Source organism: Coptis chinensis, chromosome 9, assembly GCF_015680905.1.
Source record: "Coptis chinensis isolate HL-2020 chromosome 9, ASM1568090v1, whole genome shotgun sequence".
Lineage (NCBI taxonomy): Eukaryota > Viridiplantae > Streptophyta > Magnoliopsida > Ranunculales > Ranunculaceae > Coptis > Coptis chinensis.
Window position 1 is genome coordinate 52,409,691 of NC_141464.1, and position 27,968 is coordinate 52,437,658.

At 35.7% G+C, this 27,968-nt stretch overlaps 1 protein-coding gene, 2 long non-coding RNA genes and 1 pseudogene across 4 annotated transcripts in view; 1 reads left to right on the forward strand and 3 right to left on the reverse strand.

The window, feature by feature from the left end:
* The window catches only part of LOC147476621 (uncharacterized), a 95,506-nt gene that overhangs the window by 20,418 nt on the left and 47,120 nt on the right, over positions 1-27,968 (reverse strand). The gene's annotated exons all lie outside the window — the stretch shown is intronic.
* LOC147476623 (uncharacterized) lies at positions 7,635-9,557 on the forward strand. The gene is made up of 2 exons (XR_015208257.1): positions 7,635-7,992; positions 8,989-9,557. It is a non-coding gene; the product is annotated as an uncharacterized LOC147476623 (long non-coding RNA).
* LOC147476624 (uncharacterized) lies at positions 10,102-12,396 on the reverse strand. The gene is made up of 4 exons (XR_015208256.1): positions 12,168-12,396; positions 10,796-11,291; positions 10,639-10,688; positions 10,102-10,368 (listed from the first exon to the last, which is right to left on the reverse strand). It is a non-coding gene; the product is annotated as an uncharacterized LOC147476624 (long non-coding RNA).
* Positions 18,085-22,037, reverse strand: LOC147476625 (uncharacterized; annotated as a pseudogene). The gene is made up of 4 exons (XR_015208255.1): positions 21,079-22,037; positions 20,705-20,825; positions 18,745-20,651; positions 18,085-18,613 (listed from the first exon to the last, which is right to left on the reverse strand). The product of XR_015208255.1 is annotated as an uncharacterized LOC147476625 (transcript).

Consider the following 27,968-nt stretch of genomic DNA (forward strand, 5'->3'; position numbering starts at 1 on the left):
TTTGAAGTCCTAGAAAACGAATTAAAAGGACACTTCGGGGGTTAAGGGGACCGATAAGGTATAAAACCGTGTTCCGTGCCATAAACTACCATAAACTAATAGGCATTGAGTTCAATAATGTGTGTAGCTTCTTTTGTGAGCAAAGTACAGGGGACACGAGCCAAAAAGCTAAAGAAAGGGAATAGGTAGTCAGACGGCGAGCAAGTAGTCTTAGCCAAAGAAGGGATAAGAGCTTACTTCTTTCTTGCCTTTGAAAAAGTGAGGTCGAGTAGAAGTGTCGACTTGAATAGAAGGTAATAGAGTGAAGGACAATCAAGCCCTAAATGAGCTAGAAGCCCATTTCTACAACGAAAATATCTCGCTTTTCGGACTCTAATGATAGATGGGACCGATAAGGTCAAAAACGTGTTCTAACGATTAGAAAGCAATTATTGAGTCAAACCAATGCATGTAGCAATGTGTTGACAAATATACCACACCTCCCTCTTATGTTGTGCCTAGAGTTGGGAATGAGCTGCTATGCCCACAGCTCTTATTTGAGTCCTTTTATTTTGAGTATACAGGAAGCATCCCACACCCGATACCTTTACATCTGACTCTGCCATCTGTTGGAACTGCTTTTTGTAGTTGAGCTTGTTTGCTTGATTTACTTGATGTTTAGCCTTGATTATTTTATTGTTTCATTGGTGATAACTTTATGACACTAGGTTTTTTAATGGTTTGTCATTTACATGTACAATTTAGTTCAAAATCTATTAGCTTTTGGCTATTTTTGTCTTCTTATTTGATCTGTACCTTCATGAATGTGATCGAGTTATAACTTTGATAAGTTCTTTATAAGCTTTTGGCCATGGGCACCAATTTATGCATATAGGAGGTGCATAGTTTCACATGCATTGCCAACTTGTGTATATTAGGTTTATTAATATTTCTAATAAATTTACTAAAGTGATTTTTTTTTTTTTTTAATTTGTTGTGTCAGATTGGTCGATTGGTCGCCAGAAGTAGTAGAATCAAGAAGAAGCTCCGAGTGGATGATGCTCAAATTAGCATGCTATAGACATTATTTGTGGAATTTTAGTTTTGAATAATTCATCTAAATTTAGTTGAACGTTGTTAAGATTATGTGAGAGACGACGTTTTTTCACAAAAAATAGTTATGTGAATTCTTTAAGATATTTTGTATTTAATGATTTAGTAATGAAATTCATTTTGTTATGATTTGTGGTGAATTGTTATAGGGTTACTGTGTTCTATAAAAATTGTTTTGGGTAGGATTATGTAAATAAAAATGTACAGGTATATGTATGAATTGCACCATTTGTAATGCTAATTGCGTCCCAAATAAAATGTGCTTTTCTGGAATTTATATCATTCGCAACAATTTTGGTGTAGCTAAAAGATTTGATTCTACCGTAACAAAAGGTTTTGCAACACCATCCTAGTTGTTACAAGCTCTCTTTTGCGACGCCAAGCGCTGCAAATAGTTTAAAATAAATTTTCAATTAAGTTAATTTTCATAAATGAAGTAGCAACGGAATTAGTGTATTAGCAGTGCCCTTAGGCGTCGCAACAAACTAGGGACATTTGCCACGCCACTTTTGGCGTTGCATTTAAGTATTTGAGACACACTTTTTAGCCACGCCTTTGCAACGCCATCTGGTGTGTTGCGACAGATCTTTTGCCACGCTCAAAGACACCTTTAGCGATGGGGTATGGCGCTGCTAAAAACATATTCTGTTGTAGTGTTTCTAATTTTTATCCTTTTTATTTTTATCTATTATTATTATTATTATTTAACTTTATATATATTTAATTAAAAAGGAGAACAAAAATAGGGGTGTTATAAGTTAAGTGTCAATATACATATAATGTGGTAAGTTAATCAGGATTCTAATTTATACTAAGCTTCACATAAGAAGTGCAACGGGTTTCTATGTATCTTAGACTTAGTTATTAATTTATGCCAAGATACGAACATGTCTTCGCCTAGTCTGCCCAATTATTAAGATCTATTTCAGTAAACTATTGCATTAACTTTGCCTTTTATTTAAAGTTAATAATTGGACATTAAATACTTTAGAAGAAGATCAGATAGACAATCAAGTGATCCTATTTTATGCAATCAATGGAGTTGAAAAAAGTCGTATAGTGGTCAACTTTTGTGGTAGCAGTGTAGCACTGCACATAGCCAATGTTAAAATGGAAAAGAAAGAAACAATATACATGGTATAAGGCACATATATTTATCACCAATATATTCTTGACACATGTCATTGTCGTTGATTAATTAACATATGCAAACCTATTGGATCGTAGCAACAAGGCAACCCAAAAGGCATGAGTTATACATGGAGCACCAAAGGTCAATCGATCACCACATTAACGGAGCACTTAATGTCATTTAATAGGCTACCAATGGGGCACCAATGGTCATCCAAGGGATGGGCTACAAAGGACAAGTGGTGTTATAAGGGCAAGAGGAAGAGACATCTTCTACATTCTCTACCACCATGGGAATAGAACTACATTTGACTAGTACACCAAAACAGGATATTAGTATCGCACACATTTTTTGGTTCCTTAACGTTTTTCAAGCATAACTAGGTTCCTAATAACCGTGTTAAGTTAATTTTCCCTAATTCGAGAATTATTTTGTAATGTTATTTAAAAAGTTTTGTTTTAGAAAATATTAAAAAATAAATAAATAAATTTTAAAAAAAAAAAAAAAAAAAAAAAAAAAGGCTAAATTCTTATTCTTCTTCTTCTTCTTCTTCTTCTTCTATACTTCGTTCATGTTGTTGTGATTTTCTATTTATGCATAGGGGGTCTATGCATGTATGCTAAGCCAAGTTTGGACAACTGCAGACTTTACTAGTGTTGTTTGGAGAGTGTAGCTAATATCAGTTTTTAATTATAGTTGAGTCCATCTAAATTAGTTATAGTACATCAGATTATTCGCAGTGTTGCTCATTGCCATTCTCAAAGTCTTTATGCCAATTCTCATTCCTAAAGATTTGTTCTCATGTGTTTTAGTCGTAATATTGTTACTAGGTGTTCCATGCAAAGGTCTATGTGACGTTTGAGACTAATATTTCTAAGTACCAACTTGCTTATAAGCGAGGAACCTAGCTTCTATAGTGGTGATCTTGGAAGTCCTTGCTGAATTGGTAAGTGTTTGTTATTTAATGGAGTTGAATGTGTACATGTGAATGTGTTATATGGTTTTCTTGTATTGGGTATTGAGTCTTTGTCATGAAATTGATTGTGTAAAGGTTAATGGGTTATAAGATTTGCTTTCACTGGTTATTGATAAGTACTTACACGGATGCCAGGAATGAACTTTGGTCGAGGACATTCTCGAAAAGGGAGATATTAGGTGTAGCTTAGACATGTTTATATTCAAGCTTATTAGTAGAATTGAAATATCAAAATGGTATGTAACTACGTATACATATTACTATTATGCCTCGTGGTATATAGTCTCATGAAACTACTTTGATTCGTCTTATTCATTTGACTTTGGTGTCACATGTAAAACCCCATATTTTGGGACTTGGGGTTAAGGGGTTTGTGGGCTGAAAAATAAAAGGTAGGAAAGAAGTCTCGCGGGGGGTTCCCTCTCTCAGGATTGGTCTTTTTTCAAGCTCTCTCACTCTCTCTCTCTCTTGGGATTCAAAGGGGGAATCTCAGGGAATAAATTGGGTTTGAACAAAGGGTAGGTTAATTTGGTTATGGAAAATTAGTGGATATTGATTGTTTGAAGGAATTGGGGGTTTTATGCTTAATTTGATTTCAATCGAAATCAACTTAGGATTGGAGCTATTATCTATAGTGGAGGAAAAGCCAACCAAAGATATTCGATACCAAGAGGTTTAATTTGTTGATACTGCTAAAGGCAAGTACATCTACCCCTCCTGTTCACTAGTTTAGGTGAATATTTGTATTTAGTTTGAGTAGAAATCCTATTGAAATCCTATTTTATGTGAAAATTGGACTTTCTAACATGTGTATATGTTCTTTTACTCTCCTCACCATGAATTGCAACTTTGTTTGAAAGTGTAGCCTCTATCATGTAGTGATAAAATATTCTCATATTTGTTTTGGACTGTGGAATTAGATGATACTAGCCATTTTGCCCGGCCATGCCGGGATTGTTACATTTACAGTAAATACCATCTTAGTTAGAAATCTCATTGATACAAATAAATATATATGTCAATGGATACAAAATACAAATAAATATACATGTCAATGGATACAAATATATATATCTTGAAGTCCTGCAAATGCTTGGACTCCTGTAATAGTAACATAATTAGGCTGAATAATTAGTGTGAACTTTCTTCCCATGGACGTAACCAACCGATGATGAATCATGATCACAGCTTATCACCGGTCTTCCCAATCGCTTGCCTCACAAAAATGCCGGCTTAGAACTTGAAAAACAAATTGACAAACCCCAAAAATAAGCCTAAAGAAGCACTTCCTTGTAGCCAAGATGTCAGATTCCACCTAACTCTACTAACCATATCTTTATTTGGGCATGAAAGCCTCAACCTCGTGACTTTGGCTTGGCAAAGAACTTCCAAGATGTCTTGCTTTCGGTGTCCTATTGGACATACTATGTTTTTCATCATATATGAAGAGTTACTTCTTTGTTTGGAGAAACATCGTTGGAATACTTGGTATCCAAAGGCGGATATATTGAAAGATCTCCTAGAGATGGTCAAGGCAACATTTCTAGGTTGAAACTCCCCTGCATCGAAACAGAGAAATCTGTGAGATTTAGATGGTAACCGCGACCAAAGATCATAGGTATGGCTAGACATTTTCCTTCCAACATGCCCACGATGTAGACGGCTTGTTTCACGGTAGTGATTGGAGAGAAGCCTCTCATAATGGCATAGCTTGAAGTACGCATACACCGAAATCTGCATTCGGATACACCAAAAGTCACTACATCATATAAATTTTAGGACAACAATCTTAATTGACTTTGTCAATCAACTAACTATGCATTTTGATGTATCTCGTGTTTCTCCACATTTTTGCTTATTAAGTTATTAGCATTCACCTACTAATCTACTTCCCCGTCCCCCTTCCTCCAACAACAAAAGGCAAAGGGAATAAGCATAACTATATACGTATTTGATTTGTAACAATATACATTTACATCATGTGGCAGAAAAGTTAGACTTAAATACACAATCCATTTTTTTAAGAGTAATTCAAGGTGACCCAACTACTTGCACTAAAACCCATTGAGCATCTATAACTGCATACAATAAAAGTGAGAAGAGCATAAACCTTACTTTAAATGTCTCATATTCAAAGAATAAGTGAATAACCCGCCTTTAAACTTGTAAATGAGTTCACATAGGATAGAATTCTTAAAGCAATTAGAAGTTATACTACTACTTCATCGATCAAGATTAACAACGAGTCTCCGGCCCGCCTCCCCGCTCTTTTCTCACCACCACCACCACCGCTTTCAATCTCCTCCACCACCATGCAGCTTAGAAAAAACAGCTTCGCTACTATCTTGTGCCACTAGTAGTAGTAGTAGTAGTCATGACTGAAGCACCAACCTTGTTTTGTAATATTCCATCTTTTAATTAACCCAAAATGATTTAACAATAAGCTCACATTTAAAGCAAAGGGATAACATCAACACATTCTTCAAAGAAAACACTTTAAACCCTCCTTCACTTAAACCCTTTGAACTACTCTTCCCCATCTCTTTCTCTCTCAATCAAATAATAACTCAGAAATAAAAATAGAAAGCTCTGTGGGTGACTTATGGGGAGAAAAAACGTGAAAAACAAAGAAATAATGACAAATGTAAGTACCGATAAGCGTGGTAATGGGTCTAACCATTAGTGACATGCATGTGCAGTTTGTGCACATCCTCTTAGTAATATCGATTGACTTGACTTCGATACCCTTCTCCTTCCTATATACAGGTTTCACATCACATTCAATAAGAACCAATAATGCTCATTTCCAAGCATTAAAGGCTTTTGGTCACGAATCAATAGAAATTGTAATCGTGGGAAAAAAAAAGAACATACTAAATCAAACATTAAAACGCCCTAATTAGTGATGATTCATTTAACAAACTCAAAAATGAAACTCGAACACATTTGTATACACGATTGACAAAATCCAAATTGACTTACCTATGTAAAAACTTTAATCACGGAGACCTAGAACCAAATCGATCATTAACCTCGCTAATTGTAGACGCAATAGTTCTACCATCTTGATCACCTTCTAACAACAATCTCCACCTTAGCCTATATACCACATGGTCGAGAAAAAAATTATCAAACCATGTAGCATTTATAAATATGTTATGATGAAGGGGCAGGGTACTTACATCGTGGACTTCATCACAGAGATCTTTAAAAGAGATAGCTAATTGAAAACCTTTCAATCTAAGTGACCTTTGTTTGTTTCTTGATCTTGTTGATGGGAATACATGAAGAAGTATGAAGTGCCAAGAACCCCATCTAAAGTTTACTTTTGTCGGTTTTTTGTGAACCGGATGTTAATCTATCCAATCGAAAGTGATAATGACATTTTCATGAATATATTGATAATTTCATCCATGTCTCTTTTATGATGAAGATTGGGAGAAAATGCGCAACTGATTTGTCTCCACGTGCAACTTCTAAAAATGAGGATAGAAGGATACTTTCAACTTTGAGGAATGGAATTGTTATAGGTGATAAAAAGTTTGAGTTTCTTGAGGGATAATTCTGCTTGGATGTTTGCTTCAGAGAATGGGCTGGATGGGACATTTTCGCAAGATAAGAAATGTTGCAAAATATGTAGCTAGACTGGGTCAATCTTTCAGTTCATCAAGAGAAACATTGACAGTTGACAGGCATGAAATTGAAGTTATACCTGATGTTGAAGTTGGAAGCAATGGGAAAAGATATGTTTTTTCTGATGGGATTGGGAAAATTTCCAGAGAATTTGCCCGCATAGGGCAAGAAAAGTGTGGCGTTAATGGTTTTACTCCATCTTCATTTCAGATTAGATATGGTGGGTACAAAGGTGTTGTGGCTGTGGATCCTACATCAATAATGAAATTATCCTTGAGGAAAAGCATGTCAAAATATATATCAGGGAACACAAAATTGAAATTGGATGTTTTGTCATGGAGCAAGTATGAGAGTTTTTCTTTGTGGAGAAGAAAGGGTTCTCGTGAATGAAGAGTTTTGGGGTTTTTTGTTTTAGTTTGAACTTTTGAAGCCGGGTTTTTTTTTTTTTTGATCAATTTTTGTTTTTTTTATTATTCGTAGATATATCACTTAATCCTTTTTAAAATTGCGTGTAATTGTTTTTTCATAATTTTATGGATCTCAAAACATATAACCAATCTCAAGCAAATCCAACATCCGGTATAAATTTTAGTAAGGACTGATTTGTAAATAATCAAAATATCGCTCGATTTTTAATTAATTTTGGGTACCTACTTAAAAATTGTGCTGATGTGGCCTCCTAAAATCGCATATGAGCATTTTCGCCCACTGTGCAATAATGGTTTTAGATTTGCCTATCGGGTAGGTTCATATTTTATATATATATATATCGGTTTGGCTAGGTAGACAGCCAAAATGGAAACAGCCATCTGACAGCCAAAATCTAACCGTTAGATTTTATCAAATCCAAATCAGAAATCTTAAGCACGAAATTACGAAAGTTCGAATTCAATCCATTTTCGGCTTCAAACATAAAATACTTGCGAAGGGTTTTCTCTCTCCTATTCCTCTCTCCAATTTTCTCTGAATCCAAACCCAACCATTTCAAATTCAACACCAAAACATCTCCAAATTCAGACTGAAAAGCTAGATTTGCCCTTCTCCCTTCTCCAAATTGAGAAAATCAAGCACAAATTGAAACCATACCCATTGAGAAAAGCTGCCAAAGAAAGAAATATATGGAGGTTTTGTTCAAGATGTTGTTGGAATCTGTACTGAGGTACTACTCACTTCCCTTTCGAACTCATATTTTGTTTATTTTATTTTTTAATGCATTTTAAAATGTATATTAAGGCATTAGGTAATGAATCCGGAGTCAGGTTAGGCCTCAGGGTGTATGTATAGTGCTGTTGATAGAAACTTTAGAATTTAAGAAGGATGAGTGGGAAAATTTTGCTAAATAAGGGTACTTTGCTGATGCTGCTGAAATGGATTGTGGTTTGTGGGATGAAGTACTCGGTAACATATGGCTGAGAGAAAATTTAAGTGCAGATAAGCAGATGGCTAGAAATGTGAAACTACTACTCAAAATTTGAAATCTCACTCTTGCAATTACGTAATTAACAGATATAGAGTGTTACCTAGTTCTACTAAAGTGAACTTGTTGACTGTATAGTTAGTGCTTACTTGTATCTGTATGGTAATAAGCTATAACTGATTTTAGATTCAAATTTAAGACATAAATTAAGTATTGAAATCAAAAAGAATTATGGTTTAGGAAAGGAGCTAATGTTGTCTTTCTATCTTTGTTATCGAAATTTAAGACAACTTATTCGCTAATCTGAAAATGACTTATTTATTTTTGGTTTTTCCAATACCATGTTATTTGTGATAGTGTGATGTTTATGCTTATGCATGCTGTGGCTAAGAAACTTCCAACAGTTGACATTGTAATCCGGCTGGCTTGTATTGTGTAAATTAATAGGAAACATATCATGCAATTAGCATAATCAGAATTATTCTTACACTGATACACAATTTCAAAAACTAGCAGACATAACACGTTCATGCTCTACGAGATTTAGACCTTATGTTGTTCTTGCATATATCTATATCCTGAAAACATATAACTTTTTGACTGAAAATTCTTTATCCTTGCAACGTATGAACCAATAAGATTACAACTATTTTGTTAGTCTAAGTGAGTCTACCACTGTTTTATATCTAGTTTAGCATTGCAACATGTTGAATGTGCTTGCTATCATGTTTTAAACAGATCTTCAGTACTTTCCTACACACTGAATATGGAGGTCCAGGAATGCTATTAGTAGTTCCTTTCATTGATATGGCTGACACCATTAATGAAAGAGGACTACCTGGGGGTCCACAAGCTGCGAGAACAACGGTAGTTTGGGCGCAGAAGCATGTCGACAAAGACTGGAATGAGTGGACTGGTGACGAAGATAACCAGTAGCAAAGCTTCTTTAAGTGTCCAATTCTCTATGAGCATCTTGGTTCAAGTAAAGAATGAGTTAATCAAGCATGGATGACCAAATTAAATTGTGCCCTTCACCCTTCTGTCATAATAGTTTCTTCTGGCACCATGCTGCAGGGATAAGGGATGGTGGAAGTGTGTCAGGTTCTGACTGAACTAGTGTAGCAAATGAAGCGAAATTGTTGTTGTGAGATATGTAGTTCTTGCAAGTTGCAATGTTTAGAGAAAATTGAAAGCAGATAAGAGTATTTGGAAAATCAATTATTTCCATTTTTTCTCTCTGTCTATTTTCCACCTTTGTACTCTTTTGGTTCTCTCCGAATCCTCTTTCAAATTATATTAGTCTGCAATGCATCAGCCCATGTGCTGTCTTGAGCAGATAGATGAGAGCGGACATTGTTTTCCTTCTGCCTTATAAAACTTGTACAATTTGAGGATCTTGATAACCGAAAAACCATATCATCCTTTGGTTCATATTTGATACTAAACTTGTGAAAAGAGGTGGAGTGGGGGGAATGTAAATATACTATTTGTTAGAACTCCAAAAGGGTTTGAGTGAATCAGTCAAATAGATTTTGTATCACACTGCCTCCCGTATGTTAAGTGCTTATTTTCCCCCAAGATAGTAGGTGCATTGATTAGGCATATGCATTCCTCAAATTATTATTCACTGAATTGCTTGGAGACACTTTTCACTGAATTCCATGTGAGGTCCCAAAATTATATGAAATCCCATAGCACTGTCTCGATACGTCAATGGATGGTCCAAAAAGGTACTTCGCAAGGCTGCCCATCAATCCTTTTGCAACATCAATATGTTCAATGGCATACGAGCCAGACATTGTAAAATTATGTACATATATCTGGACTTGCACAAGGTACCAAGAAAAGCAATGACAAAGATATCAGACTCATGGCAGAAAACGCTTTCTTACAAAGCAATTTAGTTTGTAAATATCTGCCTCAAAAGTGTAATGAAACATGGTCTTTCTCCGACATTCTTTCCTGTAGTTACCATATACAATGTAAAAGAACAAAAGTACTGTGTTTTCTCTCTTTCAGTCATACTAATGAGCATCTAAAACAAGCTCATTAATCCTTCCATCGGCTCTTCTCTACAATTTCTTCCCTGTCAATGAAACCCTATAGCATCTCCATTTCCTGCAAGTGGTTCTATTCAAGTAATTAACTGTAACTAAGACCAAAAAATGATATCCAAATTTTGCCTATCAGAATTTTGGCTTGAGTTTATACAATTCTGCCAAGAGCTTTAAGACCTTCTGTCAGGACCTTCTGATAGCTTAAACAGAGTGTGAGTTCTTCTGAAAGGAAAAGTTTGCTGAAACAAAGTGTGCTCCTAAAACTATTTTCTCAATAATATATTTTCAAGCAAGCAACTCAACAAATACTAAGAATGATCAAAAGTCTTACTGCTTCTTGCTAAAATGTTTCTTTAATGCTACTTCCACTTCCTCCTTAACCTGAAAGACCACGCAGTGAATGAATGAGCTAGCAGCAATAGTGTTCCTTGTGTTCATTCTCCAGACCCAAAGCTAAAATGTAGAAACTGATACGTGCAGGTACTTACCACAATGTTGTGCGAAGCCTTAATTTCCTGCAAGATTAAGAATACTATCCAAAAAAACTGACAGAAAAAACTCTGCCAGAAAATCAACTGTAACTAAGCCAAAAAACTCTGACATAACTCAATCAACTGTACATTTCTTGTCTGCACTAAATTAGCTAGACAGATCACTTACGTAGATAGGAAATTACTATCCAAAAAAAAAACGTAGATAGCTAATTTTCTCATTCCTTGCGTTACCAAGTGTACACCCTTACAGAACTCTCAGATTGCATTAGTATTCTTAATAACATACCACGAAAACGCAATCAATAATCAATCCTTGACACACACCAAGTCACCAACTACATTCATCGTAAGTGCCGAAGTTGTCCCAACAAGTAAAAACACCGCAAGATTCAATACATGGTGATTGAGATGCAGTTCGAATATTCGCATCAGGCGATTGAGCTGACAAAAGGAATGGAGTAATCTTTGTCGCCATATTCTCCTCTCCAAACTACACACCACAACAAACCAATACAATCAAACACCAAACCAAAATAAACATTGCACCATAACAAACATGAGAAAACAAAAGGCAATAGCAACCTAGAAGAACAAAACAATGCGAACAAAGATATTGCTCCAGAAACACAATCACATTCTCAGCTCACTGTGGCTTCTTCTCAACTCTCAACCAGACTAACCAAAGTACGAAGCAAAAGCTCACATATTAAACCAGTAAGAACCCCAGTACCGACTTCAAAAACCGTTGTTACGCCAAACCCATTTTGATTCACAACAACTTCAAGGTAGAAATCCATCTACAACCACATTAGCAATTCCATCACGACGACTATACGAATTATATTTCAACACCACAATACATATTACCAATTCTTGCACTAAGTGCTTCACATCTAAATAGCAAAGATAAAATTAATAGGAAATATCAGTTTTGTTGTATGAACTTTTGTTATTAAAGGATCTTGGTGGATTCGAACCACCGTCATTTTTGGATATCTCCAAACTGCTATACCATTTCAGCTAAAGATGCACTATCATCGATTTGGATGTTTGCTCAACAAATTATTTCAAAAACAATGTATCCCAACTTAAAAAATCAGTAAAAACTCAATAAAAATCACTTAAAGACATTTTATCGAATGCCTTAACAAGTTTGAAGGCTCTACGGACGAAATTCTTGAAGAATAATATCTTCCTCAAACTCTAAAACTATATTCGTTTGTTAAGTACAATAATTTATTCTCTTGAGTTCATTTGTTTGCACAAAAAAGATGAAACATATGAATTCAATGAATTAATCAGAGCAAGTGATATACCATTCGCTTTTCTAAACTGACAGAAAATAAATGAAGTTCTGAGATCGTACCCATTGTTAGAGCACTAGCAAATATGACAGCAAACATAATGATGGAAGCTCTTTTAATCCAGCAATGACCGAAACTGCTATAAGATACAAAGCTATATAGCCCGAAACTGCTATTAGAACTAGATTAAATTCATATTTCATTCAACTAAATCTAGTTCCTGATGGTTTCGATTACGAGAGAGGAATAGGAGAGAGAAAGAGCGAGTTAGAGAAAACCCAAACCCTTCGTGAGATTGTATTTCGAAATTTTAGTATTTAGATCGTTTGATTTTAGATTTCGGCTGTCTGATGGCATTTTAAAACAAGTTGAATTTTTATAGAAATGATATGCACAAAAAATTAGGTTTTAAATTATTTTGTAAGTGAAGTTGTAAGTGTTTTAGATTTGGTATTTATTTAAGATCTTTTTAGGAGCCGAAATATATCCACATGAGCCATACAAACATAACCAAATAAAAGAAAATGAGCTACAAAAACCACAGATTTAAAAACCCATATCTTTAAGCATATCTTAGTACAGTACTAACAAAAACGAGAGAGGTAGAGAAAAACACATAAGAATAGACGGGCGGGAATTCAAAGCTAAAAACGAAGGGAATAGTAGCTACTATTATATTCCTCTTGTAACCATTTTACAATTGATTTGGGCTACCCCGAAGATATCCCTATAAGGATGAGTGTGCCGATACCGTTGGATCTCGGACCGTTGGATCTCGGACCGAAAATCAAAAACAAAAACGGTATTGGATTGGATGTCGTCACTAATCCTCGGGGTAGACAAACTCACAAACTTCCTTTTTCTAGCTGGGGCAGAGAAGCCTTCTCTGTATATCGTACACAGTCAGATTAGCTTCTTCTAGACTACTACTACCTATACAGAAAGTTAAAATTATCTAAAATTAAAAAGGGATAAATTTTTTAATCATCAAAGTTAATTCAAAGAAGCCCTTTCTTCTTCTGGCTGCTGCTGCTACTTTCTTCATGGTTTAAGACGAACCCATTCATAACGTCCTTTTAATGGCAAGTCTTTCATAATGTCAAAATTAAACCTGAAAAAAAATTACACAAAATGAGCTTTTGGGTGTTGAGAAAAAAGCTTATTATTAGCCTACGCACTATAACAACTTACTTGTCTGTAAAACGTCTTTGTTCATCTTTTTCTGCTGTTGAAAAAAATTCATCAATCTCTGCTTCTGAAGGGGTTTTCATCTCACCCATTGATCTGTGTCGAGATACTGATGTTGGTCTCTCCATTGATTCTTGTTCGTCCGATTCTTGTCGAAGACTACTCGACGGTGTCTTCTCTCTCCTGAAAAAACAAAACACATAACAATACTAAAAACCCCAACCAAAAAAAATAATATAGAGAAGTTGAAATTAGAGATTAGAGAAAATGGAACAAGCCTTTGTGTGCAATCCAAGAAGCAAGTTGAGCTTTCATTCTGTAGAAATTTTAATAGACAATATTTAGATTATTAAGTTTTTGTGAAAAAACAACGTAAATGAATAAGAAGAAAGGGTTTTTCTTTTTTTTTTAAAAGAAAATGACATTTTTGTCCCTATTATTTGTGGCCCATTTTTTTTTTTTTTGTTTGGTTTTCTGAAATAGATCTGGCCATTAGATTTTGTTTGATCTGAGGGTCGGTTGGATATGTCAAAATAGTATATTAGAATAGTATGTCGACGTAGGGGGCAAATAAATAATTTAAAAAAATAAAGACAAAAATGACATTTTGTTTCGCAAAAGGAAAAGTTTTCTTCTTCTTAGTAGCTTTTAAGTTTTTACACCCAAAAAAAACACAAAAGAGAAGAACGATTCATTTCTATTTCAATTGTATTGGTTTTCTAGAAGTAGATCTGGCAACTTTTTTTACTCTCTGTCTCCTTCCCAAATTGATGAACATCACAAGTTGAACATCTTTTCTACTTTACAAGTGCTTTTGTATCACTCTTTACTGTTATTATTGGTGTTTTGATTGATGTGACTATTATTCAAAAGGAATTTACTCAAATTAGTATGTCATTAACTTTCAATCCACGTCTCAAATAGCAAAATACATTCAACGTCTGTTTTTTATTCTTTTTTTTGTGTTGTCTTATGGGCATTAATCTTAGTTGGACAGGAAAGAAGTCAACGAACAAACGACATTGGATATGAGCTTTGGACTTGTGAGCTTAACGAATTGGATTCGAAAAGATCTTAACCGAAATTCAGTCAATATTGTGAGTTGTGAAACGTAACGAAACTCCTCAAGTTGGAAGCCTAGAAACTGTATAAAATGCTGAGAACTGTCACGATATATATTGCATTAATTCACTTAGATTTTAGAGATCTTACGGTTAAAAATATGGTGGCCTTGGTGGGTCGCCAATAATTTTTTTCGATAAACCAATACTTTTCATTCATGAACTAATACCAATATGGTGGCCTTGGTGGGTCGCCAAATAATTGATGTTGATGCATGAACTTTTCCTTTAGAAATTTTGTGAATGCAGACGTAGGCATCGAAGTAACGATTACAGGTCTACAATATAATCCGCTAATCTTCCTCCATCCATACCTCTCGTAGGAGTTCATATCTGACAATATTGACACCTCCTCTTATTTCCCTTGCTTTCCTACTGAAACAAGAAACATGAGATTTGAGATTTGTTATGGATAATTTGAGCTGAAAGGTGAGTCGATTGCATCAAGCTCATCATCGCTACTGTTAGATTTTCATTAACTAGGGAATTGTTTCTCTCCAGATCACTTTGAACTTGTAGTATACTTGCAACTGAAGCAGTTGAAATTGGCATATACACTGGAAGAATAGCATTTTGCTAGATGTATCTTATGGATTCCTTTCCTTTGTCCTCGAGTTCCTGTTAACATCCAAATAATTAAGGCAAATGATAAGGAGAGATCATTCTCTCTAAATTTAGTGCGCATTTCATATCGGCCGTTGGATGACATGATCATACGGTTTGGTGTGGTTTGTCAGTTGTGGGCCATGCAACAACCTCGATCTCGAAAAGGAATTTCTCCATCCAACGGCTATTTGTCTTGATCTCTCCAAAATTTAGAGAGAATGATCTCTCCTTATCACGACTCAATAATTAACGCATAACTATTTTTTATGTGTTATATGTTTAAAAGTATGTGTGTGAATTTCATTGGTTAAACAAATCTGTCATGGTTGGGGGGCGGGCGGGGAGAAATGGAAGTCAATTGCAGATTTCGATTCACTGAAGGCCTGAAGCGATCAAGGCTGTTTTTTTTTGGTTTTTTTAATTTGTTTAAAAAAAAAGATTTAATGGGTTCGGCATGGACATTAATATATGTTTTCATGATAAGAATTATTGTCCTCAATAAGTTGAAGAGAGAGACGGCGATTCATTCTTCTCTTTTGTGTTTTTTTTGGGTGTAAAAGCTTAAAAGCTACGAAAAAGAAGAAAACTTTTTCTTTTGCGAAACAAAATGTCATTTTTGCCTTTGTTTTTTTAAATTATTTGTTTGGTTTTTTAGAAGTAGATCTGGTCATTAGATTTTGTTTAATCTGATGGTTGGCTGGGTATATCAAGATAGTATGTTAGAATAGTATGTCGACGTAGCCGGCCTGTATGCCCAATATATATATATATATATATATATTGAGTGGGGTTTAGGTAAGCGTATAGGTTCTAAGCTTGAGAGGAGAATTAAAGGAGTTCGTTGGTCATCACCCAGCGTTGCAAGTGGCCCTTGAAGGCTCACGCTGGAGGTACGTCTTTTTCTTGCATTTTAGATTTGGTTAATTCACTGTTAACCAACCTTAGGTATTTTGCATTAGGACATGTATTTGCCTACTCACTAGGAAAACTCCGTGGATCGAGTGATGGTGCTTTTGGTACAAGAATTGGGAATCGTGTTATTCGAGTTAGGAGCAAAGATGTTAGTCATTATTGAAAATTTAATTGGTTTGGTTGAAATAATTGTTTGACATTCTTATATATGTGACTTGAGGTTTTGGGTTTAGTATTTAATTAGTGTTTGTAACATTTAAGATGACTTAATTCTCGTCAATATATGTTCATTTTATTATTTATGTAAAGTCTGGGCTCGTGGGAGTCGAATCCGCTAAACTGGTTATTTAACTTTTTGGCATTGGTCGAGACGGTTAAGTAGCTGGACTGATCATTGAAGAATATATTATTTTGATTCTCAGATTTTGACAAGATTTATGCTTACGAAATGTTGAAAATACAATGGAGATTTTGCCGAAATTTTTCTAGAAAAGTCACGTATCTTAGATATATAATTATTTGAGTTTTGAGGCATTACATCACGTGTCAAAACTAAACTGATCGTTATAATATTTTTGTGTATGTGTTGTACGTGTTTGTACAAGTTTTTGATGTGTTTAATTTGGTTGCAATATGTTAAAATAATTTTGGTGTGTGAATATCAATCGTGGAAACTCAAGACTTGGATCATATTCTCTTGGTTATATGATTTCCAAATAAGTAGCTAGTGATGGAAGTATTAATTAAAGTGTTATCTATTACTGTTAGGGTTCATTCCTAAGGTGAGTAATCGCCTTTTAACTCTGTTTTTATGTTATTTGAACACGTTTAAGATCAGATTGATTGTGGTGTACGTGGTTGTTGAATTTAAATTGAGCGCAAAGTGTTAAGAATTTAAATTGTGGTGTGGTTCTTTTCTTTCTAATAGTTAGGTGATACTGATATTCATGTCAACTTATTCTTGAGTTAATGTATTTCAGGATATTTGTTGGCTTTTGCAATGTCTTACATATTGTAATTTCTATTTTTTAGGATTCCTTTATTGATGTTGGAGTCTACATACCCAGTCCCAGATAGACGAAGGACATGCGAATGAGCTCCATCGAGTTTCTTGACAAGACTTATTGATTTGGAAAAAAAAATGTGTCTTTGCAACAAATTTTAGAATTTGCATATTTGGTGACAAGTCTTGTTTATTTATGTAGTAACTCTGTGGTGATATTATATTTTAATAAAAGATTATTTGATTAGATGTATTTGTGAGATTTATTTCTGTAACAATATAACAATATAAATGTGGAATACCCAAAAAATGGGGGATTGTTTCTGCAGGTAGTAGTCCAGAGCAGTTTTTGGAGAAATTATTTTTTTTACATACAAAACAGTTTTGTAACGGTGAAAAACCGTAACTAAGTTCTGTATTCAGTAACACTTTCGAAGCAACAAAACCGTTACCAAAGAATAAAAAAGTGTTAGGAATGTTATTAATTAGTAACACAATAACTGTTACAGAGCTAAAAATACCGTTACAAATTTGAGAAACCGTTACTGATCTCATAAAATATTAACACAATTGAGCATTGAAAACCGTTAGTAAATATTTTCAGTAACGGAAAAAAGCGTTACAATAAATAATTTTGTAACGGTTTATAACCATTAGGAATGATTATAACGAATTAGGAACACCATATTAGTTACGCACAAAAAACCGTTATTAATATTTTCACTAACGGTTTTTTACTGTTATTGACTATTAGGTATGTCATGTTACGGTGTAGTAATTGATTCTAGTTCGTTCAATGAAAGAACTAGATATGTAGGCAACTTGCACATAAGAAGTACAATCAATACTATCAATCATGGAAACGAATTTTACGTATTTACACATGGTGCTTTGATTCATAATAAATAATTCTCATAGGAAACCACCATGTAATTACTAAAATGTTCTTCAAACATGAGCAAACAAGAAACTCCAATAACTTTTACTATAATCATCTATTTTTGTACAGGCCGATTTCACCATGTTGTGGCAAGTTTTGCATTTGAAGATTGAAATCTAGAACACTAGGACTAGCGCACAACAAACCCTTGTCGTCCAAAAATACGAAGAATGCAACAATACGAATATCCTAATACAAAAAATCTTCCCTTGAATGGAGAACACGTGGGATTTTATTATTTCATCACAGAAAGATAGTATTAGTGTAATAGTAGACAATTCAAAAACTAAACAAACATGACTATTGAACCAAAGACAATCCCCACTTTGAACAGTAACAAGAAATATAATTGTAGCAAATACTTCAAATAATTTCAGACTTCTTCACCAAGCAATTGTCCAATAGTTGTCATGTGGAATGGCTCCACAAGAGATAGCTTCAAACTTTCTAGTTTACGAGAAACACAGTTCATTGTGGGTCAAGATTCAGGACTAACATTTACGCATGAAAATGCCAGTTTTGCGCTTACCAATACTTCCTTGACGAGCTCCGTAGTGGGAGGTTGAAGACGTTTGTCCAATATATCCATCAACAAAGCATTTGATCTACTTGTAGAAGATGATGTAGGAAGAGATGATAAAAATTCACCAGGATGATTTCCCATTACCACTTCAAGTGCTAACACTCCAAAGCTATACACATCACATTTTGCAGTCAACTTCATTGTGAAAGCCAACTCTACATGAAAAAAAATTATTTAAACGTGGTCAGATATTTTAAAAGAAACTAAATCGCATGTTAGATAGAAACCAATAAATTCACTTACGAATCGAATGTAAATAGTGAACAAGAGAGAAAGAAAGATTTACCTGGGGCCAAATAACCATACGTTCCGGCTGGTGCCGTCCAAATGGAAAAATCGGGTATTAAATGTCGAGCAATACCAAAATCAGCAACACAAGCATCATATTCTGAATTCAACAAAACATTCTTGCTCGAAATGTCTCGATGAATCAATGACGGTGTGCAACCATGCATATAAGACAAGGCATTAGCTACACTTTTGATGATGTCTACCCTCTTCTTCCAATCCAAACCAGTTGCTTCTTCTACATTGCTCAAAAGTTGGGCTAAGCTCCCCCTTTCCAGATACTCATATACCAAAAAAGAGTGTTGAACATGTGAACAAAATCCGTAAAGTTTCACAATGCTTCGATGTCTCAGTTCTGTTAATGCATGTACCTCAGTTTGAAATGATCTTAAATTGACCACTTCATCATCCTATGCCAGGTGTATTTTCTTTACAGCCACTACTTGTCCAGTTGACAAAACCGCTTTGTAGACGCTTCCATATCCTCCTACCCCAATGCAGTACTTCTCGTTAAACCCCTCTGTTGCTTCAATAACGTCTTCATATACTATTCTCCCATTGTAATTCCAAATACAAAATAAATTGTTACATGTTGCTCTTGTCACTTCCTCTTCAACTCTTTTTTTCTTATAAAACATGAAACAGGTTCCAACGATTAAAATCAAAAGAGAGAACAATCCCACAAGACAAAGAATGGCGATCTTGATTAGTTTGACTCTTCCCTTTACAACTTTGCTTATTTTGGAAGATCTACAAGGTGACAAAGCTTTTGCGTGACCGCACAAGCCTTTGTTGTTAACAAATGCTTCGGCTGAAGCCTCGCGGAAAGCTTTGCAATCAGGAACCGGACCTTCTAATGCATTGTAAGATATATCAATAGAAGTCAAGCTTAGCATTTCTGCCAATGAATTTGGAATTGAACCAGAGAACATATTGTGCGACAAATTCAAGTTCTCCAAGTAAAGCATTTGAGGAAAGGAAGGTGGAATCGAACCAGAAAACGTATTCTGGCTCAGGTCGAGCAACTCTTGAATGTGAGCCAAATTGCCCAATTCAAATGGTATGCTTCCATTGAATTTATTTTTACTCAACTTCATATGATACAAGCTGGAGAAATCGCCAATATTTTTTGGTATTGGCCCACTCAGATTGTTGGTGGACAAATCTAATTTCTCTAGGCGACTTAAGCTTCCAATCTCGGTAGGCAAATTGCCATAAAGATGGTTATCACTGAAGTTGAGATTCACTAACGAAGCCAAGTTCCCTATTTCTTTTGGAATCTCTCCTGTGAGATGGTTTGATGAGAGATCAAACATTCCTAGATGAGTCAAGCTTCCAAACTCACGAGGTATGGTACCAGTGAGTTTGTTGTTAGTTATTTTAAAACTTGTTAAATTTTTGCATTCACTCCAATTACTTGAAAGATTGCCGTACAAGTTGTTGTTACTCAAATCAATGAAATAAAGACTTGGATGTATGCCAAATGAATTTGATATGTCTCCCGTGAGTTGGTTTCCATCGAGTCGAAGTCGAAGTCGAAGCAATCTCAAACAGTTTTTCAAGTCGGGGATGGGACCAGTGAGATTATTGGAAAAAGCAGAGAAATATTGAAGTTGTCCACCTTCACATAGTTGTGGCAAATAACCAGAAAAATTATTCAAAGATAAGGTAAGTTCAGTTAGTTTCATTTTCACTAATTCTTGAGGTATAGAACCAGAAAGGTTATTAGACACGAGATTGAGCATGGTTAAGTTTTGTAAACTACCGAATGAAGAAGGGATTGAACCGCTGAGATGATTTGTATGAAGACTTAGTTCTACAAGAGATTTCAAGTTTCCAATTTCTGAAGGAATGGAACCAGTAAGTTCATTCTCAAAGAGGTTCAATCTGGTTAAGTTTTGTAAACTACCGAATAAAGAAGGGATTGAACGCTGAGATGATTTGTACTAAGAGGTAACATCACAAGAGATTTTAAGTTTCCAATTTCTGAAGGAATGGAACCAGAAAGTTCATTCTCATAGAGGTACAATATGGTTAAGTTTTGTAAACTACCGAATGAAGAAGGGATTGAACCTACCACTGAGATGATTTGTATAAAGACATAGTTTCGCAAGAGATTTCAAGTTTCCAATTTCTAAATGGAATGGAACCAGAAAGTTCATTCTCATAGAGGTACAATAGGGTTAAGTTTTGTAAACTACCGAATGAAGAAGGGATTGAACTGCTAAGATGATTTTCACTAAGTTCTAACTCCACAAGAGATTTCAAGTTTCCAATTTCTGAAGGAATGGAACCAGAAAGTTCATTCTCCCCGAGGTACAACATGGTTAAGTTTTGTAAACTACCGAATAAAGAAGGGATTGAACCGCTGAGATGATTTGTACGAAGCCTAGTTTTGCAAGAGATTTCAAGTTTCCAATTTCTGAAGGAATGGAACCAGAAAGTTCATTCTGCCAGAGGTACAATAGGGTTAAGTTTTGTAAACTACCGAATGAAAAAGGGATTGAACCGCTGAGATGATTTGTACGAAGACTTAGTTCCGCAAGAGATTTCAAGTTTCCAATTTCTGAAGTAATGGAACCAGAAAGTTGATTTTGATTGAAGTACAAATATTTTAGATTGGTCAAATTACCTAAAGAACGTGGAATTGGACCAGTGAGATTGTTTTGATAAAGAGCTAGGGTCCCAAGAGACCTCAAGTTTCCTATTTCTTGCGGAATTGAACCTGAAAATTGATTTGAAGCGAGGGATAGATAGTTTAGGTTTCTCAAATCACACAAACTAGAAGGAATGGAGCCAGAAAGATGGTTTTGCTTGAAATCAAGCCTTTGGAGTTCTGAAAGTTCAGTAATTTGGACTGGAATGGCTCCATAGAGTGAATTGAAACTGAGGTTCAAACCATTAAGATTTGGAAGGTTTGAGAAGGGGAAGCTTTGAAGCGTACCTGCCAAACTTATGTTTGATAGGTTAATGTCCACAACCTTTCCTGCCTTGCAAGAAATGCCGAACCAGTTGCGGCAGTGATGAGAAGAATTGACATGACTAGGAGGGAGTACCCATGAAGATAGTGCAGAAGTGGCCTCACCATGAAGGCTATCTTTCCAATTGAGAAGTGCATGAGCTTCTTTACTGGGACTAGTAGAAGAAGAGTTAACATTCAAAGAAGAAAACAACAGTAAAACTAATAAGACAAGAAAAGAGACCAGCAGTTCCATGTGGTACGAAGTCATGAACTTGTAATGATGGGGTTGAGTTTCACTGGCTTGGCTACGTGATAGACGTGAAGTTTATGCTCTATATATAGTGCTGGAAGATCACTGATTGTGCATTATTCAGTCTGTGGGTCAGGTACATCAAAGTACTTTATTGCTGATCGTAAGACTTGCACTCTTGTAGGTCAGTTTGTGTGGTAGTAGCGAGGGCCATTTATTTTGATTGGGGCAGGTGACTAACCAAGTCTGGTCCTTTGCAGCGTCGGTCGAAACACTTCAAGACTTGCAATTATCGCAAGATGATATCCAAAAGACTTGGTTTGAGTGGTTGACCCATTAAATCAAGAAATATAAGTTCCGAAAATTAAATTAACCGAAATTATCACAATTGATTGATGATAAATTGATAGCAACACGTCAGTCTGGCCGTATTATGTATTTTGGACGCGCCGTGGATTCTAAGAAATGAATGAAAATCCTAAGAACCTACTGCCTACACAGTAAAATGCAAGTACCATTAAAATGATATTCTATTTGTCAAACGGATGTCTGAAAACATCTCACACAAAAATTTCACTCTGTCTGTCCGCTTTCTCACAGGTTTTTACAAGAAAAGTGATCAACCACAGCTGCTTCAGCACTACTTTTTTTTTTTCACATATATTGCTGACTATTTGGAAATTATGAATATGTAGTGACTCTCACGGAGACTAACCAAAAGACCAGTTAAGACAATTGTTTATTGAATGTAACAGAATCAGGGATACACACATACACACCTAACAACTTCTACTGAACTAAGCATAAAGCATTACAGACATACTACTACTACTATACCATAGGGTGTGGACAGCGTTTGTTTATTCATCAAACTTAGTGTGACAGTGTTCTATAGTTTTATTACAAATGCCAGCTACAGTACTCATTCCTAGCTTAGAAGCCTAAAATATCTTATCTTAGTTACGTTGTAAATAATTTTTCTTCTTAGTGCAGACGGATAGATTATTAACATTCAATTCTTGGAGACACTAGAAAAGTATGTGAAGCATCTCCAAAAGAGAGTAGAGATATGAAAGAACAAACTCCTAACAAGACCATGGAATCAGTAGTCTCTGATGTCAAGAAATTTCCAATTCCTAATGAGGATGATAACTACTCGTCAACTGATGAGAACTTCACTAGCCGGTCTGATGAGCAACACCTTGAAATTGATGCAAGATGTTCAGGTAAAAATGTTCTGATACAAATACTGATATACTTTGTGTGAAACGCAAAAGAATTCTGGTAAAAATACTCGCGGAGATTGAGAAGCTCAACTTAAGTGTCATTAGTTCCAGCGTCATGCCATTCGGAACTTCCACTATTGACATTACTGTAATGGCACAGGTAATATTTCTTATTTAATTTCTTGCTTTTGTTAAATTGGCATGTACATTACCATATTCGTCAGTTTAATTAACATTTTTTGGACGAAGAGCCGTTCTTAAATCCAATGAGCCTGTGTTTTCATTTTGTGAAAAGAGTTGAAGGGCTTGTATAGTAGTATTTTGTGGTAAAAGAATCGATACGGGTCTAGGGAACAGTACCATATTGTTATTATTAGATAGTTGTATGAAGAATGATAACGTAACATTGTTATCCCACTTCCACAAATACTACTTTGTTGAAGGATCAGATGTGTTGTCTCTCTGTGTTTCATCTTTATTGTGTCCTCGATCTGTAGTGGTTGATGTTGTTGTTGTTATTTGGAATCTATAAATATTATGGCTACTTATCAGTTCTAGAACTTGTACAAGGTTTTCTTTTTTCATTTTTTTCCTTTTTCTTTTTCTAATATAGTGTCTTAAGGCCAGCTGTAGTTTTTGCTTCAAACCCGATAAACCCTACCTTGAATTCTTGCAGATGGAGAAGGAGTTCGACATGATCGTGAAGGATTTGGTGAAGATTTTGTTGGTATACGACTCAGATTTGGATAAACCACACAGTTAAGGTTTTGGTTTCCTATTCTAAATAGAATTCTAATTTGATACCCACCTCTATAAATACGAGACCAGTTGGTGGGATTTGGAAGGTTCAATTTTGTGAGAGAGAGTTTGTGAATTCTTCGGGATTCGTTTGTGAGTGATTGTACTCTATTTGTTTATCTCTTGATTAGTAAAATTCACCTCTTTTGCTTGGTGGATTAGGCTAACGCCAAACCACATAAATCTCATCTCCACTTCTATTGGCTATTCACTTTGCATTGGTAAGTGTTTTAATTGATTTGTTTTTTGTCGATTTCTATCACCATATTCAATCTTCTTTGTCCAATTGTCACGCTTCCGCATTCGTTTACGTAACAGATTTTACATTCGGCATTTGTTCAGTTTGTGAGGGACATATATTGTCATCAATTTATTTGCGACACATGTCATTGTCATTAATCATATCTTCAGACTAACTTATTGGACCATTTCAATTGGTCATCTCAAGAGTCATGAGTTGCAAAATGAACATGAATACATGCATAGCTATCAATGTAATACTAAATATCATCAATGAATGTTGCACCAAAAGTAGATCTCATTCAATGAATGGAGCACCAAAGGGGGGAGGGAATTCTATATATTTTCTCTCCACTCTCTAACAAGGGGGAGAGAATTCTATGCTTCTTCTCCACTCTCCATCTTCTCAATTCACCTCGATCACCAAATTCTATTACGAACTACGAACTGATCAATTGATTCTAGTTCTCCGGAGAACTGGATACGTAGGCAGTTCGATCATTCGAACTCAGTCACAACATCATTATCCCTAAATTTACTACACATGTAAGGTATGCCCAATTATTATATTTACATTGGCGTCGTCTGTGGATCGAATATCTTGGAAATTTAGTCTACTTCGAGAAGAATTCTCTACACAAACTTTCATTTCCAAGCCCATGAAACGTTGGTGAAAAAGTCATGGATGCTGCTGATGAATATCGAAATTTCAAAGTTAACGACTACGATGCTGCTAATCAATATTTGCATTTTCTATCGCAAGACTCGATCTTCATAAATATGATGATAAGTTTCTCTAACTATATCCTTTATTCAAAACTTCACATTTGAATTAAAGGCTAAAACACACATTTCAATTATTGGATTCACATATTGTTTGGTATAAGATGATTTTTTTCATTGCCTTGTTGAATCACATGAGGCCATGAGCATACACGAACTAGTAAGTTCTTTAATATTGCCACAGTTCTTTAATATTGCCAAAGCCAGGCTGTCTCCACAAAAAGGGGAATCCTACCTCGACCTCATCAGGTCATATTTTCACACCCTTGGGACTTCTCAAGTGATACCTACTAACGTTCCTTCGAATTTAGTTCGCACCATTGCAGGTCAACCATACTGTGCACAACAAGCTTTTTGGTTACAAACCAAACTCAAAGCAAAACACACATCTTGTAATGGACTCAAAAGTTCAAGTGTACATGGCAGTATATACGTTCTACATGCAACTACATATGCATCCTACTTGTTGCTTTTGTTGCAAATTGCAATAATTCCTTTTGCCATAGCCTTATGTCAATACAATATCTCAAGATCTAGTTTTGCAGATTATAAGAAAGCATTCCGGACATCATTCGATCGACCTTGAAAAATGGTCATGTTTGACTTGATTTCTTCTTAGCTGCCCCTACACTCTGCAGATCGATAAGAAGAAAATCAGATCACAAGAAGAATTTAAATGGGGCTTCCGATCACGCCTTTTACAAAAGTCTATGCTATTACTACGACTCTACGACTTGCCAATTCTCTATTTGCAGAGCATATTATTAATTTGTCTCATTGACTTACTATTTCAATTACAGAACTAAGTGTACTCAACTCCTTTAATATGCCAGGGCAATTCATTTGATTGGCTTAACAGAGTTCTATTAGGTGAGATGACTTAAGAATGGCGACCTGACACCCCCTATTGCGACTCAAAGCTCCTTCTTGAGCAGTTCGCCTGTACTACGAATTGGTCCTACCATAATATTACAGTGCGCAGATGTACTTCAGTATAACAATGCAAGTTTCAAACTTCCAAATCAACATTATCCAGACATTGCGAATTGCTACACAATTCTAAACATATAAGTAAATTTTTCCCTTTTCCCTGTACTGTGGCTTAGTGTTATGGAGCATACTACCATACTCAGGAGCTTTGGACATTCTAAGAGTTTACATGTGGCCTTGCAGTTCACAACCGCATATCTTGGCACATAATGACAAGAAGTACCTGATGATGTCGATTCAGTTCCAAATTGAATATTATCACCTAGGTCGCAACATGCATCAATTGCTTATTTGGAGCAAGTTTTGACGACATCATCAGTTCTAAGGAAACACTTCCAATCCGAACACTATTATAGTCTTGACTTTCATTTTCTATGTCACTACAATATTATGAAATTTGCTAAACAACAAAATGGATATAGATCCATTCTTGAAAGTGTATCACCACAGACCAATATACTGGAGGTCGATCAAATTCTCAGTCCGTTGCCGGTCGCTCAGATTGTAAAGTGCAGGCTCGTTCTAGCTCCCCAATTACTCGCATTACATCGAGTTTGAATACAAAAACTATGGTTGATATCCATGTACTCCAACAGTACCAATTTCTTTTTGGTACATCTTGCCAATTTGTGACTACTACTATTTTTTCATGGTGTAGCTAAACTGTTGGTCGATCAAGCTCCAAACTAGGGGCTAGCCACAACCATTTCCGGACTGGGGCTTATTGTTGCCATCTAAACATGTTTAATTCTGTTCATATGCTCTGTTCATATGTTCTATACATCTCCAGAATTACTACTGTTAGTTCGTACTAATTCTTTGGTGCTAGCTCACATTTTTTACAGGTCAAGCAAGCTCCAAAATTGGGGTTAGCTACAGTCACGCCAATTCAAGGTCAACCGTCAACCATAGTAAAGCCCCCTAAAAGGCTAGCTATTAACCAATCAACTTGATGACCTGCTAAGGATCAAATTTGGTTCAACTATAGTCACGCCAATTCAAGACTAGCTATCAACGGTGATCTCCAAATCACACGCTCCATCGAGCTCAAACGCTACATAGCACCACCACTTCTCAGTAGTTGGGCCGGGACCTATACTTCTAGGACCGACTAAGTGCAGAACGCTCTCTAAGAGCAAAACATTCAAATGAACTTTCCAAAGCTCAAACGTTCTGAATGACAAAACACTCACTCGAGCTCAGAGCTACATAGCTCACAGGCTACTTAGCCTTCACACTACTCGTTAGTTGGAGACCTATACTTCTCGGGTCAACTAAGTGCAGAATGTTCTCTAAGAGCAAAACATTCAAACGAACTTAAACGCTTCTAAAGCTTAAACGTTCTGAATGACAAAACGCTTACTCAAGCTCAGGGCTACATAGCTCACATGCTACTTAGCCTTCACACTGCTCGTTAGTTGGGGACCTATACTTCTAAGGTCAACTACGTGCAGAACACTCTCTAAGAGCAAAACATTCAAACGAACTTAAACGCTCTCTGAAGCTCAAATGTTCTGAATGACCAAACGCTCACTCGAGCTCAGAGTTACATAGCTTACAGGCTACTTAGCCTTCACACTGCTCATTAGTTGGAGACCTATACTTCTAGGGTCAACTAAGTGCGGAATGCTCTCTAAGAGCAAAACATTCAAACGAACTTAAATGCTCTCCAAAGCTCAAAAGTTCTGAATGACTAAACGCTCACTCGAGCTTAGGGCCACATAGCTCACACACCTCTAACTAGTTTAAAACCTACATTGCTAGGATTAACTTAGTGAAGACTGCTCTCTAAGCGCAACATGCTTACTTGAGCAAAACGCTCACTCGAGCTTGAATAATGCTACAGGAGCAGAACGCTTACATAAGCACTAAAAGGTCCCTTGAATTACGCTCACTCGAGCCGATCGCTTTCATAAGCACTAAAAGGTCCCTGGACCTACGCCCACTGGAGCAGAACGCTTACATAAGCACTA